Here is a 16,618-nt window from a genome sequence, read left to right on the forward strand (position 1 = left end):
CTTTACCACTGAGCCACCTGGGAAGCCAATTTATTTATTTGGCTGCACTGGGTCTTAGCTGTGGCATGAGGGATTTTCAGTCTTTGTTATGCCATGTGGGATCTTTAGTTGTGGCATGTGGGATCTAGTTCCTTAACCAGGGGTTGAACTCAGGCCCCCATCATTAACAGTGTGGACTCTCAGCCACTGGACCACCAAGGAAGCTGAAAGGGAACTGTATTCTTTTTCATCTTACTTCTGGCTAATATGGTTAAGTTTGTCTCTCCAAGACCAATCTATGCATGTAGTATAAATTAATTCTTTGAAAGAACTCAGTTACTAATTTGAAAAACATACTCAAATTTATTGAGCATCTTTACATGTATATTTTGCATATTATTTACTCTTTATTCCTATAGCTCAGGAAACATCTTACCCATTTTCAAAAACCCCAGTAAGTCATTGTGAAAGGGCACATTTCCCTTTTTATAGGTCAAAAAATTTAGAAGTAACTATACCTAAATTGTAATATAAAGTCAGTACAAGAAGTATTTTCACAGAATCTAACATAGGTATAAAGGGAAAAAAAGTTCTTAAATAAATAATTGCATGTGATTCTAATAGTTGGAGGTTTCTTAAACTAGTCAGCCTACCTCAAAAGTCTTTAAATTAGCATGGGACCCTCAACAGTCTTTCCTATCTTCACTGAAGTCAGGACTTGAATATATCTGATGATCAAATGATCAGGACTACCCTTTGATAAATAGAAAATACTATAGAAGATTTTATAAAACTTATTTTATCTGAGAAGTATCACTAAGATAGCAAAGTTAGGATAAATACCCCTAAAGGTGGTGAGTTTCTGCTGGGTGGGAGAATTATCTGCATTATTAAAGTGATGAAACTACTGAGCTTATAATGACTTATCTTTATTTCAAAAGTGCATTCCCCCCAGTTCTGACGTTTATGCAGCCTTGCTCTCCTAACCTTTTAATCTGCCCCCCCATTCTCTTTATTCTCTTTCTACTGTAGTAGCAGCAGGCCTCCATTTCTGACTGTGTATGAATTAGAGGCCCACATCAAGCTGTGTGACATGCTTGAGTGACAAAATAATGGAATGATCCCAGGGACTCTGGAGTCATGGAAGAGATATTTATTGCTTAGCAACCCAGACTGATGTCAAGAGTTTTGCTAAATGCAGATGGTGAGTAGGACTGTTGAAAATCAAAATTACTTTGCTATAATTTTTTTTAATTGTTCTTGACAAAAAATATTAATTAATTTACCCATTTATTTGATTGATTGATATACGTGCTTTCTGGCCAAGCACTAAAGTGGCAAATATAGTTAGGTAAAGGACCATAGAAAAAAAAAAAAAAAAAAACTCAGGAGATAAAAACACCCACAACTTCTCCTGGAGGATATCTGCATCTCTGAAATGATATTCAAGTGTATGTCTCTCCTCATGGTTGCTACTCAATCTAGAAAGCGAAATGGTCTTTGAAAGCACATTGAAAATAATGATATGTTTCTTAAAAACTATATTTATCAACAATACACGTTCAGTCCAGACATCATACTTACTATTCTATGCTTGGGGCCTTTGTTTGCAGGAAAAGTAAATAATTGTATTGCTAAGGAGAGTTTCACTGGTTCTTGAATTAATTTCAAATATGCCATGGAGATCCAAATATGAAATATGAAACATTTGTTTAAATGAGAAGTATATGTTCAGTTTATGTCATAATAAAAATCACATGTGCTGCTATGAGGAATGATTATTGTGATGACCTATTTTATCAGTTTTCATATACCTGTAAGCCACCATAAAAACTGAGAATAAGCATTTATTGTTAATATTTTAGATATGATATTTTAAGGATAAGCCACCATAAAATGGAAAGCTCCAATATGAGGGTGGTATTCCTTTCTCAATCATGAACATGAGAATATTTTCTAGTTAGCAGGATGATAACATTAGGAAAATAACAGACAATATTTTGAGTAATTACCAGTATAGTTCAGACCAGCAATAAAGGGAGATGTTTTATCTCAAAAAGTAGCTGGATACAAACAAATCAGAGTACTCAATTAACAAAGCTAATTTCCTTAAAAAACTGGACACAAGAAACAGGCAAAGAAACAGACATAAAGTAAGACCACATTTTCTGTGGTTTTTTTCCCCTGCTTTTCTCCTTTTTCTTCTTTCTTTCTTTTGATCTCTATCTTTCTTTCTTCTTTTATTTTCTTCCAGTTTGTTTGTTTAATCAGGATTTCAATTTCTTCTTCAATCAGTTTCAGTGCTTTGAATATCTCTCTAGAAATTTGTACCTTTCATTAAAGTATCTCATTTGTTAACATAGGATTATTCTGGTATTCCTTTATAATCCTTTTTTTTTTTTAATTTCTGTAATACCAGTAGTAACATTCCCTCTTTCATTCCTGGTTTTACTAACTTGAGTCCTTTCCCTTATTCTTGATCATTCCAGCTAAAGGTCTGTCAATTTCGTTGATCTTTCAAATAACAAATTCAAGCTTTCATTGATTTTCTCTATTGTCTATTTTATTTATTTTCACACCAGTCTTCATTTTTTCCTTCTTTTTGTGTGATTTAGGCTCAGTTTTCTCGTCTTTTTCTAATGTCTGATGGTATAAGCTTGTTGAGCTGACATTTTTTTCTTTTTTAATTTAAGCACTCATAGCTACAAATTTCCCTAGAAGCATTCAGTTCAGTTCAGTCGCTCAGTCATGTCTGACTCTTTGCATCCCCACGAACTGCAGCACGCCAGGCTTCCCTGTCCATCACCAACTCCCAGAGCTTGCTCAAACTCATGTCCATTGAGTCGGCGATACCATCCAACCATCTCATCCTCTGTTGTCCCCTTCTCCTCCTGCCTTCAATCTTTCCCAGCATCAGGGTCTTTTCCAATGAGTCATCTCTTCGCATCAGGTGACCAAAGTACTGGAGCTGCAGTCCTTCCAATGAATATAAGCATTATTTTCTTTCAATCCCCAAATTTCAATATGCTATGTTTACATTTCCATATATCTCAAAGTATTGTCTAATTTCCCTTGTGATTTTTTTCTTTGACCTATTGATTATTTAGGAGTGTGTTGCTTAATTTCCACATATTTATAGGTTCCTGAATTTTCTTCTGTTATTGAGTTCCAATTTCGTTCCATCGTGATCAGAGAGTATTCTTTGTATTACTTCAACCCTTTTACATTTATTGAGATACAGTCTATCCTGGAGACTGTTCCATGTGCACTTGAGAAGAATGTATATTTCTCTGTCATTGGATAGAATGTTCCATATCTGCTAGGTCTAGTTCATATATAGCCTTGTTCTATACTAATATTTCTTTGTTTATCTTTTGTCTAGCTATTTTATCCCATATTGAAAATGGTACTTTGGAGTCTCTAATTATTACTGTTCAATGGTCTATTTCCCTTTCAACTCAGTTTTGCTTCATATACCTTAGGCTCTGATATTAGAGGCATATGTGTTTTACTTGTTTTCCTTCTTGATGGCTTGTCATTATTTCATTATTATAAAAGTGTCCTTCTTTACCTCTAGTAACAATTTTTGTTTTAGAGTGTAATTAGTCTGCTATTAGTATAACTACTCCAGCTCCTTTTTAATGTTTGCAAAGTATATCTATTTTCATTCTTTTCTCATATATTTGTGTTTTTAAATCTAAAAAGATGTCTCTTACACCCAGCATAAAGTTGGACGATTTTTTTTATAAAACTCTATCATGCCAATATTTTCCTTTTAGTTGTAATATCTAATCCTTTATACTTTAATGTGATCACTAATAAGATAGAATTTAAGTCTGCCATTTTATTTCTTTCTTTATTGTTCTTCTATCCCTCCAATATCACCTTTATTCAGATTAAGTGGGTATTTTCCAGTATACAATTTTATTTCCTTGTTGTTTCTTTTACTATATATTTTGTAGTTATTTTCTTAATGGTTTTCCTGGGAATTAAAAGTAACAGTTTATAAAAATCTAGTTCAGGTTACTACCAAGTTAATTAAAATATCATACAAAAATTTTGTTTCTATACAATGCACTTTCTTTCCCCTCCTTTGTGTTCATATACAAATTACATTTTTATATTCATTTACTACCAACACACTGGAGAAGGCAATGGCACCCCACTCCAGTACTCTTGCCTGGAAAATCCCACGGACGGAGGAGCCTGGTAGGCTGCAGTCCACGGGGTCACTAGAGTCAGACAGGACTGAGCGACTTCCCTTTCACTTTTCACTTTCATGCATTGGAGAAGGAAATGGCAACCCACTCCAGTGTTCTTGCCTGGAGAATCTCAGGGATGGGGGAGCCTGGTGGGCTGCCGTCTCTGGGGTCGCACAGAGTCGGACACGACTGAAACGACTTAGCAGCAACCAACACAGACTTACAGTGGTTGTTTATGCAGTTTTATTTTAAATTAGTTTTGAAAGAAAATGCCCAAAGATACATTTACATTTTTTAGAAAATATTTACCTATGCGGTAACCATTACCGGTGCTCTTTATTTCATCATTTGGATTTGTATTACTATCTAGTGTTCTTCCATTTGATCCTGAAGGATTTCCTTTATGATTTCTTATAGGGGACTAGTGAAGGTCTGCTAACAATGAAAGCTCTCCATATGGTTTATCTATGAATGTTTTAATTTCTCCTTTATTTTTGAATGATAGTTTTGCTGGAGATAGAATTATTGGCTAAAGGTCTTTTTCTTTGCTGTTGTTTCTATTCACTGTAGTTGTTTGTTATTGACTGTTCTTCACTTATCTTTAAAATATGTATTCTTTGTCATGACTCTGAAGTTTCTGTTCAATTGTGTTAATAGTCAGCTATGTAAAGAACCCTATGCATGCATGCAGCCTTCTAGATCCTCAGAAATATGTCATCCTTATGGTCAGTTCATTCTCCAGATTATGTTAACCTGTTTTGGTTAGCCTATTGTTTGCTCCAACTGTTAACCACCGTCTCAGGCAATCAGAATATTTAACAATTTCCTCCGATTGTTTTTGAATGTCCCCAGAGAAAAGGCTATTCTCACTAGGTGAGTTCCAAGTCGGGTCAAGTAAAAATAGACTTGCCAGTAACAACCATCAGACAAAACAATGAGAATTCTCTGAGAATGGGTCTTTGGAGGAGCTCCAGCCCCATTGTGCACTTCTCCATGCTGTCAGGGCTGCTGGATTTCACCATGATTGTGTGTTATTTTCTTTTAAAGCTACCACTGAGCTCGGTGGGAGGGTATGGGAATAGGGAAAGTTAAAATGCCACAATGCTTACTGCTTTTACTGAAATTCAGCTGTTTTTACAGATTCTGTCAAGCCTCTGGTTTAATTTCTAGAGTTCTCAAAAAAACCTGACAATTTTTGCATTGTTCTTATTTTATGGAAGGGAGGATATTCAGAGGTCCTTATTCCCCTATGTTTGCAAATATTTTTTGTTTAGTTTAGATTTGTTTGTTTTGTAATGTTTTTAAGCACAGCATCAAATCACACAAACTTCAGCTTATTCTATTACTGGGATCTACTCTACAACTAAATACTAAGGACAATAATGAGCACCACAATAGCTAGCACTTATCAAGACCTTAGTTGTAAATATCAAGACCTTTCATAGTTGTAAATATTTTTATGTTTAATAAGTCTTTAAAAAATTATTGGAGTATAGTTGATTTATAACATGTTAGTTTCAGGTGTACGGCAAAGTGAACCATATAGTTATATATATATAATGAATGTTTTAAAAGCACAATTCAGCAGGCATTCTCAGTATCGCCTTTTACAAATGTAGAAGCAAAAGCATGGGTGACTTGCCCATCACCATACAGTAAGTGGTAGTCAGGAATTAACCTAAAAAAGCTTTAACTCTCAAGTCCTCATACTTAGCACACTAAAGCTAAAAACTGAAGCTTCATTAAAAATATCTTAACAACGTTACCTGGCTTTCTTATGTAGAATGACTTCCTAGAATATAAATGGAGAAGGGAGAAGAAATATTTTTTATTTAAAAGTTGATTTGGACGGCTATTCTCAATATGGGGTTTCCCTAGTAGCTCAGCTGGTAAAGAATCTGCCTGCAATGCAGGAGACCCCAGTTCAATTCTTGGGTTGGGAAGATCCCCTGGAGAAGGGATAGGCTACCCACGCCAGTATTCTTGGGCTTCCCTGGTGGCTCAGGTGGTAAAGAATCCACCCGTAATGCAGGAGACCTGGGTTCGACCCCTAGTTTGGGACGATTCCCTGGAGAAGGGAATGGCTACCTACTCCAGTATTCTTGCCTGGAGAATCCCATGGACAGAGGAGCCTGCTGGGCTACAGTCCATGGGGTCGCAATGAGTCAGACACGACTGACCGACTTTCACATTCACTCTCAGATATATTTATAAAAGATGTCAAGACTGCTTATAAGAAAATAATGCATCAGAGGGACAGAATGAGGACTGAGTTAGAGCCTGTCTGGTAATCAGGGCAGCATATTGCACCATTTCGTCTGCTAATGCACCAATATGTAGAAGTCGCTATAGAAGAAGGCAGATACAACCCCTCACTCTGGACGTTGCTTACTCGTAGATTTTTAAAATTAGATTCTTTTAACCACTTATGAGATAGAATCCATTCTTTCAGGCAATAAAATAGAAACTCTAAGAGGTAAACTCTTGAATATATGATAGGCAATGTTCTATATACCTTACATTCATTGACATTTTTCCCATCACAACAATCCTGTGAGATAGCTATTATTATTTTTGTTCCCATTTTACAAATGAGAAAACTGAGGTAGAGAGAAATTAAATAACTTTCCAAACTCAAGTGGAAGAGCTGAGATCTGAACACTAGAGAGTCTAACTATAGACTGATTTTTTACCATTCCAGTAAACTCTAGAGGATTGCAAGACCACTTCCTTGGAACCACAAAATGCCACATGAAAAATTTAGATTTTTAAAATATTAAAGACTATATTAAACTATAAAATAAAAATTTCAATCCAATAAGATTAGTTTTATGTCAGGATGCCTTTTAATCGTGTCTTGATGGAATGATGCACTTCATATCAAAACTTTAAAAATACTATATAAAAACTTCAAGCCCTCTCAAATCCTCCATTACCCAGGGGCTACTTCAAAAAGGACATCAGTTTTGATAATTTTTTATAATTCAGGAACAAAATTTTCCATGTGTCAGAAGAAAGTCAGGCATGAAGATGGTAAAGGACTTTCCCAAGGTCACTCAGAAAGCTGGGGATAGAGCTGAATTGCATGGTAAATTCTCCATCCAATTCCTCCTGCATATTCCTGCCACAGTAATTCACTTCATAAACATAGTTCCAATGCACAACAGAGTACCGCCACCACTGAACTGACTTATGTGAAACACTAGAGTTTTCTCACAGCACAGAGAAATGCAAGTCAAATGCATGCCACTGACAAAATCATATAAAATTAAGTACATATTGTCCTAAACAGAAGAATCCATGATTCATTTTCAGATAACCAGAAGGTAGGAGACTGCTGTTCTCTTCCAGTAATCCCATTTCCTTAAATGGAGACTTCTTGTAAGTTTCACTTCTGTTCACTGTTTTACCTTTAAAATTACAGCAATTTTCCATTTCCTAGACTGATACTTGATATATTTGAAACATCCTGTTCCCTTCCTGTGGCCATTTTGACCTTCATTGAAATTATGAAATATTTCAAGCTCCCTTGAAGCTTTGATATCCTTTTAGTCTTATGGAAATCTTACTTTTAGAAGCTGTTTCATCATTATTTCTATCAAATTCTAAACTCAATCCCACCTCCATTCAACCCTTAGATTCTGGGCTAGCTAAGCAATATTGCATCTAGGCTGACTTTGATCATTGTATGTAAGTTTCTTCAGAATTCTATTTTAGTTCCCTGATGCCTTTGCATATTGATTTCTTTGAATAGAGTGCTCTTCTCACCATTGTTTTGTCCAGTTAATCAGTCAACCTTTGGCTTTCAGCAGTTGCTCCCTTTGTGAATATATTCCTGACCTTGTGGCTTCTCTTCATCACTGGACTTTCATGCCACATCATAATTCATTTATCACTTTGCTATTTAGCTGTATCTCCCAAACCACATGAGAACTCCTCTTAGGGAAAGGACTGAGATCCATTTGGCGCATATTCACGGCATCTGATAAATACTAAGAACGCAATATCTGCTTAAAATTAATATATTGGTGAAATCAATTTAAAAACTTATCTGTTTGGAATAATGGAGTTGTTACCAAGTTTGACTTTGTAAAACTCCAAATGTTACAGAATATTTAATGAAACAATAACTATGCTTAAGTGAATAGCTCTTTTGGTGCCAAATACAGTAAATAAGACAAATATGTAGAGAAATTAATTTCTAATAAGTCATAATTCATATACATTGTAAACCAGATCATCAATTCAAAATCTGGTTTATAACATTGCTGATCTCTAATAATGAAAAAGCTAGTCTAGGCTTCACAGGTCGTGCTAGTGGTAAAGTGCTAAAGAATCCACCTGCCAATTCAGGAGCCACGGGTTCTATCCCTGGGTCAGGAAGATCTCCTGGAGTAGAAAATAGCAAACTGCTTCAGTATTCTTGCTGTGAAAAATCTCTAATGTGTGATACACAGAGATAAAAACTTTGATTTCCTGGGCAGGTGGCTTACAAAAACTGTTTATTTCACTTGCATTTGAAAAGTTTAATACTTGTTGAGCAAGTAATTTTTTTCATTATGTGTTATTATTTTGACAAAAAGAATGATATTCCAAAATAAAAAGTATATAAAAGAAATTTTGTTACAATTATTCATCATCATTCCATTTTCCAGTGGTGTACTCTATATCATGACAGCATTTATAAAACAGGAGAAAAGCAAAAAAGTTAAATTTAAGTATATTTGACCCCATAAAGCATTTTGAAAATTTTTAGTATCTGCTACCAATCCGCTTGAAGTGTGCAGGTCTTACCAATAAGAGTGTGAAAAAAAAGAAAGAAGGAAAACAAGGGCAAAATGCAAAATAATCTATTGCTGTCATGAATTTAAGACTTGTCAAGTTACTGGGAAAATTGTCCAAGCATATGAAGAGTTTTAACCTCACAAGTAAAACTACATTGTTCTAGAACAAAGTATCATCCCATGTGAAGTCAATTTACTCTCCTGAGGTATCTGAATATTGTTATTCAGGGCACTAAGAGAAGAATAAAAATACTTAAAGCTGTGTGGAAGAGATAATTTACCTCACTCACATGAATATTTTATTTAAAAGAATAGTTTCATCATTTCACTAAAAAAACAATTTAGTTACTATATCTCTTGTTTTCCATGCTTTTTTATTCATTAGGTGATTATCAGCACATGAAAAAAAATAGATGACATTATCACACTCTATTTTTTTTAAATTATATGCTTAAAATAACCTATTAGGATACTTGTAAGTATATTTTTAAAAAGAAAAATAGAAAATCACCTGTACAGGGAAAAAAAGCTTACTTTTTCTTGCTTGAGAAGAGTAAAAGATTAAATAATATGCTTTAAAAATTACATATAATCAGCCATTACCCAATCTGGTTTTCTTAGTACCTTTGGGCATTTAGCATGTATTTTGTCTTCTCCTCATATTTATTGTGTACTCACTGCATTTATATTTTAATCTATAATTATAATTAGGGATTTTTACTTTTATGTGTCTACCTACTACATGTTGTAATACATATACATTAGTAGTCAAATGAATAAATAAAATGTAATTATTTTGCTTCTTTTACTGATCTTACTCTCTGCAATCACAACTGCTATTATTACTAATACTAATTATTATTATTTTTCTCCCTCACTACAAAAAAGCAATCACATGAATTCTGTATTATATTTCCCAAAATCCAGAGACGTAGCTGAAATAAGTGATAGCAAGCTTTTTCACAGCAAGTGAAATTTGCTCAGTCGTATCTGACTCTTTGCAATGCCATGGACTATACAGTCCTTGGAATTCTCCAGGCCAGAATACTGGAAAGGGTAGCCTTTCCCTTCTCCAGGGGATCTTCCCAACCCAGGGATCAAACCCAGGTCTCCCACATTGCAGGTGGATTCTTTACCAGCTGAGCCACAAGGGAAGCCCAAGAACACTGGAGTGGGTAGCGTATCCCTTCTCCAGCGGATCTTCCCGACCCAGGAATAGACAATTCAAATATTATCTTGATGAGCAGTTCCTCAATGTTTGAAATCTCTTTGAAAGAATGAGTTATGTGTCAACTTTGAAACAATCACTTTCAGATTTTTCCTTATCCTCCAGAATTTTCAGATGTAAATCCAAATCCTTCTCTTTATTTGCTGTTATGAAGACATAGATCTATTTTCAGACACAAGAAACATGGCAATAATACATCCCCTAGAGGAGGGCATGGCAACTCACTCCTTATTGTTGCGTGGAGAATCCCACGGGCAGAGCAGCCTGCCGGCGACAGTCCATAGGGTCACAGAGTCAGACATAACCGAAATGAATTATCATAAAAGTATGCACACTCATTATTAAACTGCTCGAACTCCACCATTTTCCATGGAATCTTTCCACTTTAAAATCTCATTCCTCTTTGTATAACTCTAAGCAATTCATATACACTAGCAATAGTTTAGCCTATGTATGTTTGCATGCATATGCTTATATTACTGTACATTTTATTAGCATTTGATTTAAAGGCATGAAGAGTCTTTCACACCTCTGATATTTATATCTTTCTTAAAATAGCTCCCAGGAATTTATTCTATTTACCTATTTATGCTTTCCTAACAGAGAGCCATAGCTTCTTTCCAAATGAATTTAACATTTTTGTTCTTCCTCTGCCTCACCCAGAAGGCAGAGACAATGCCCAACATTTCTTTTATAGTTAAGCATCTCCTTAACCCTACCTGGGAGCTGATTAATCTGAGCTGCCTACGTGGAGACATTTATCTGACTTGATAGGAGAGTTTCCATAAGCACAGCATCTTCACTGTTGTTGCAGAAGAAGTGATACCATTTGGGCTGGTGGGGGTGGTGAGCAGTGGAGGAGTTGAAATAGTCAGTGACAAACATTGGAGGCTGCTGGTGAAGGAGCCTTAAGGTGAATACTCAGATGCCTTCAGCTAGACAACAGCTGAAGAGGAGAGGAATTGTGACAACTGATTCTCTGCAATGTCAGTCATGATTTTTGCACCTACTCTCACAACAACAAGTGTATAAAATAATCCATAATTTCAAATCTACATTCCAAACATAAAAAAAATTAGTTCTAGCTCTCCTCCCTCACAATTCAAATGATTTTGTGATGTAAACACTAGGTTATACATCCATATTGATAAAAAATGGGACTTCCAGGTGGTGGTAGTGGTAAAGAACCCACCTGCCAATGCAAGAGAAGTAAGAGACGTGGGTTTGATCCCTGGGTCAGGAAGATGCCAAGGAGGAGGGCAGGGCTACCTACTCCAGTATTCTTGCTTGGAGAATCCCATAGAGGAGCCTGGTGGGCTACGATCCATAGGGTCACAAAGAGTGAGATTCAACTAAAGCAACTTAGCATGTACACATGCATGCCTAAAAATATATTAGAAAATTTCCACAGCAAGCTACTTTTACTAGTATGTTCAGTCTTAATTTCCATCTTTAAAAATGGTAGTTTGTTCAGCTGAAGTTGAGGACAACCAATGTATGGTTTAGACTTGAGACGTTCTCAGAGGCCAGTCACATGTACAGCGATGGCAGCTTTGAGACCTCCCATTGCAAAGGAGATTTGTCACAAGCCAATATTTAAGGTGACCATATAGACACACAGAACAGTGGCATCCAAAATTTTACCCTTTAGATGAGGTGAACCTGAAGCATTTTGTCTGGAATTTTTAAACTTCATGTGGTCATAGTAGAAAGGAGCTTAGGACTGAAAATAGGAATTCACAGCTGATATATCTGTCAGACTCTCAGACTTCCACACTCATCTCACAAGCAGAACTCTTACCAGCCAGGAATTAAGGACTTAGCCAGAATATAAAATATTTCTCTACTGGAGAAATGAAATCAGATCAGAGAAAAGATTCCCACCTATCTGGCCATGTCTATATAAATAGAACATTGTTACAGGTCTTCACTCAGGTGCCTGGTCCCCTTCTTAGTGTCTCACATTTAAATATAAACATTAAGAGTAATCACTGTTTGAAGAATGCTTTTAACTCAAGAAAATGTCTAAGATAATAAAAGAACAAATAAAAGTAAGGGAGGGAACAAAAGAAATCATTATTAGAATCCTCAGGGCAAGAGGTGGTGAGAAAAATATTCTATCCACAAAACAAGAACAAGTTTTTAGTTTTTTATTGCTGCATAATAAATTACCACAAACCTGTGGCTTAAAACACTGCTGCTGCTGCTGCTGCTGCTGCTGCTGCTAAGTCACTTCAGTCATGTCCGACTCTGTGTGACACCAGAGATGGCAGCCCACCAGGCTCCCCTGTCCCTGGGATTCTCCAGTCAAGAACACTGGAGTGGGTTGCCATTTCCTTCTCCAATGCATGAAAGTGAAAAGTGAAAGGGAAGTCGCTCACTCATGTCCGACTCTTAGCAACCCCATGGACTACAGCCTACCAGGCCCTTCCATCCATGGGATTTTCCAGGCAAGAGTACTGGAGTGGGTTGCCATTGCCTTCTCCAGTGGCTTAAAATACTATAAACTTATTATTTCACAGCATCTCTTTTCAGAGACTTATATGGCTGCAACCTCATTTGAGGTTCAGGTCCTCTTACAAGCCAATTTGTTTTGGTGAAACAGATCACTTCTTTCATGGCTGTAGGACTGAGATCCCACTTTTTGCAAGCCATAACCCAGAACTATTCTCATTTCCTAGAGACCACCCATCAGTTACTTGCCAGGGTGATCCCCAGAAGCATGAATGTTACCTGTCTCCAGCAAGGAGTACAGCTCTCTGACTTCCTCTATCACTGTTCTTTGAGCCCCCTTTTGAAGAACTTAACTAATTATCTCAAGCTCGCTCATTATAATCACCCTTTCGATTAATTCAAAGTCTACTGGTTGTTGTTGTTGTCATTGTTCAGTTGCTAAAACAAGTCCAATTCTTTGCATCCCTATGCTGCAACCCTGCAGCATGCCAGGCTTCCCTGTCCTTCACCATCCCCCAAAGTTTGCTCAAATTCATGTCCGTTGAGTTGATGATACTATTTAACTACCTCATCCTCTGCTGCACCCTTCTCCTTTTGCCTTCAATCTTTCCCAGCATCAGGGTCTTTTCCAATGAGTTGGATCTTCGCATCAAGTGGCCAAACTATTGGAGCCTCAGCTTCAGCATCAGTCCTCCCAATGAATATTCATGGTTGATTTCCTTTAGGATTGATTTGATCTCCCAGGGACTCTCAAGAGTCTTCTCCAGCACCACAATTTGAAATTATCAATTCTTTGGCACCCAGCTTTCTTCATTGTGACTAGTGATCTTAATTGCATGTGCAAAATTCTTTAACATAATGTGATATAATCAAGGAAATAATATACCATCATATTTATAGTTTCCTCCCACACTCAAGAAAAGATAATTATATAAGGTATGAATATGAGAGGCCAAGAAGCTTGGGGACTGTCTTAGAAATCTGCCTACCATGCTTTGGAAAAAAAATCAGAAAAGAAATAACTATTTATAACATAAAATATAATTGCTAAACATATTTCAATAGAAAGTTTGAAAGAATGATAAAGAAATAGAAATTCAGAGAGAGACAGAGACAGAAACAGAGATGAGAGAAGAGAAAGAGAAAACTAAACCACGAGCAAAAATCAAGACTCAGGGAAACTATTTAGAAAATTCAACACTCAACAAATTGGAGTTTTATAAGAAATAGAAAAAAAAATAATAAACTCAGAGGAAAAGAGTTAAAGAAAGCAAGCAAAAGAATTTTCCTAAAGTAAAAAATATACATTTCTAATAGAACTGGCCTACAGTACCCAGCAAGCGGGCTTTCCCAGATGCCTCAGTGGTAAACAGTCTGCCTGCCAATGCAGGAGATTCAGGTTCAGTTCCTGTGCCAAGAAGATACCTTGAAGAAGAATATGGCAACCTAGTCCAGTATTCTTGTCTGAAAGATCCCTTGGATGGAGGAGCCTGGAGGCTACAGTCCATGGGGTCCCAAACAGTCAGACACCTCTTAGCAACAGAACAACAACCCAGCAAGAGAGTAAAAACAGATAGATTCACAGTAGAACACATCATTATAAGATTTTAGTATAGGAAATAAAAAAAATCTAGAGTCTCTAGAGATTTAAAAGAAACAAGTTGTGAATAAAGAAGCAAAACTGATATTTCTCATAAGCAGCACCACATGTTAAAAGCCACTGGAATAAGTCCTTTAAAATTTTGAGGGAAAATGCTTTTCAGACTAAAACTTCACACAGCCAGATGCTCATCACATGTCAGAATAGAAGGGCATCAAGGAATTTTCATGTCTGCCAGGGTTCTAAACACTTATCTCCCATGACACATTTTTTGAAAAGTCCTGAGAAACATTCCTCAGCAAATTCATGAATCAAGGAAGGGAAAGGTGGGATTCAGGAAATATGGGATCAAATCAAGAAGTCAGTGGATGGATTTCTCAAGGTGTATGTGCTCGGTCATTTCAGTTGTATCTGCTTCTTTGCCACCCTTTGGACTGTAGCCTTCCAGGCTCCTCTGTCCATGGGATTCTCCAGTCAAGAATACTGGAGTGGTTGCCATGCCCTCTTCCAGGGAATCTTCCCAACCCAGGGATCAAAGTTGCATCTTCTGCATTTCAAGTGGATTCTTTATCCCTTGAGGTAACAGGTTGGAATTGTTAGAGAACAGTAGATTATGGAAAGGTAATGGAGAGCTACAAAGCTAAATTTATAAATTAAAAATATTGAGATAGCAAACTGGGAATGTGTAAGCTAGGGAAATTATTAACAATAAAAAACACATATTTATGCATTACCTTGGCTCTGGAAGAAGTATTTACATAAATATAATGATGAAAGCAATGATCATTGATTTAATTCCAATTACTGGAGAGATAAGTTGGGAGAAATAAAGGGAGTGGTAAGAAGATTTCAAAGAGCTAAATCTTCATCAAAAGGTAGAATCTGAAAATCATCAACCAAGAAACATTCTTAGAAAAATATTATTTGAAAACATATCTACAAAAACAGCTGACTCAAAACTGCTTGAAGGATAAGACTAAAATGGGATTAGCTCTTTCTCATTATTAGCTTTATGTTATTATTTGACTTATAATAATGTGCTTATATATTTTTTAACTTCTTAACCATATAGAACATCTCCTGTAGCTGTTGCTTGTATCATAATTGTATTTCAGGTAATCTTTTAAGGGAAAAAAGCACTATTGCATTGTTTTGGTAAATAAACACAGAAAGCTAAGCTTTTAACATGTAGAATGTTAGTCTGTCCCAAGATCATCCTAACAAATTGAAACTTCTTGAGTTCTACTTTTTTCTAGTGCTAATTATGGCTTGAATAAATATGTTAAGAAAAACCTACATTTGTAGCACTGTGGCAGTATTAAAGCAATTTAGTTCATCTGAGATTAGCTATCTTTCAACAACTATAATGAAGGTAGAATATTCATTAAATATACATATTAATTATTGATATCAAATATTTGTTGCTTTACAGATTAAGAAATTGAAATTCATGAATTAAGTAAATACTCAGAATTATGTTTTTTCTCAGAACCAATCTTCTTACATTAGTATCATAGTATCTAACATTAGTAGCATAGTATCTAAACATTTCTTACCACACCATGCTTTTTCCTGGATTGTATTATATATTTTATTTTATTTAGAATATCTAGATCATGTCCCATTTTAATAGTCAAAGTGTTGTGCTTTTTTATATGATGTTTTTAAAAATTTCAAATATATAACACTGTGTGCATCCACTAATGTCATTGTGAAAATCGATTTCCTTGTTATATAATTGTAGGTAGGAAATATGTTTATATCTGATATATATTATATATATATACTGTTTATGCATTTATAATTTTACTTCTACTTTGCTGAAAAAATACATGAATATATATTTACTCTAGAGAGTTCTTCAATGCATAGAATGTATACCATGTCTCTTAAAAAAATGCAAACAGCAAAAAGATCCACTATGTAAATCAAGAAAATAGGAGGCAAACATTAGCTGACTGACCTTTCCTTCAGCCCTTCCACGCTTCACTTCAGAAGACTCCCCACCTTTCACCCTGTCTTCAGGATATACTAAGACACTGGCACTGAGAGTTATTGGTTCTCTTTCTAGAGAGCTGCCAGATTTGAGATTTCCTTTGGATTCATTTTCATTTCTCAGAAGAACTCAGCCAGGAGCTAAGAAAGAAGAGAGATAAGAAGGAGACTTCAGCAGTAGAAGACGATGACTTCAGTAGAAAGGAACAGTAGTTCATTCTTTTTCAAACAAAATCTTCGTGAATTTGGGGTTCTCATAAATGCCTCCTAGTGCCATGCAAGGCAAATAAACAGCAAAGACATAGTGATTCCAGGATGGATCCCAGAAGGACAATTCAGCTTATCACATGCCAACATTCAGTTCAGTTCAGTTCAG

The sequence above is a fragment of the Bos mutus genome, chromosome 9, assembly GCF_027580195.1.
Source record: "Bos mutus isolate GX-2022 chromosome 9, NWIPB_WYAK_1.1, whole genome shotgun sequence".
Lineage (NCBI taxonomy): Eukaryota > Metazoa > Chordata > Mammalia > Artiodactyla > Bovidae > Bos > Bos mutus.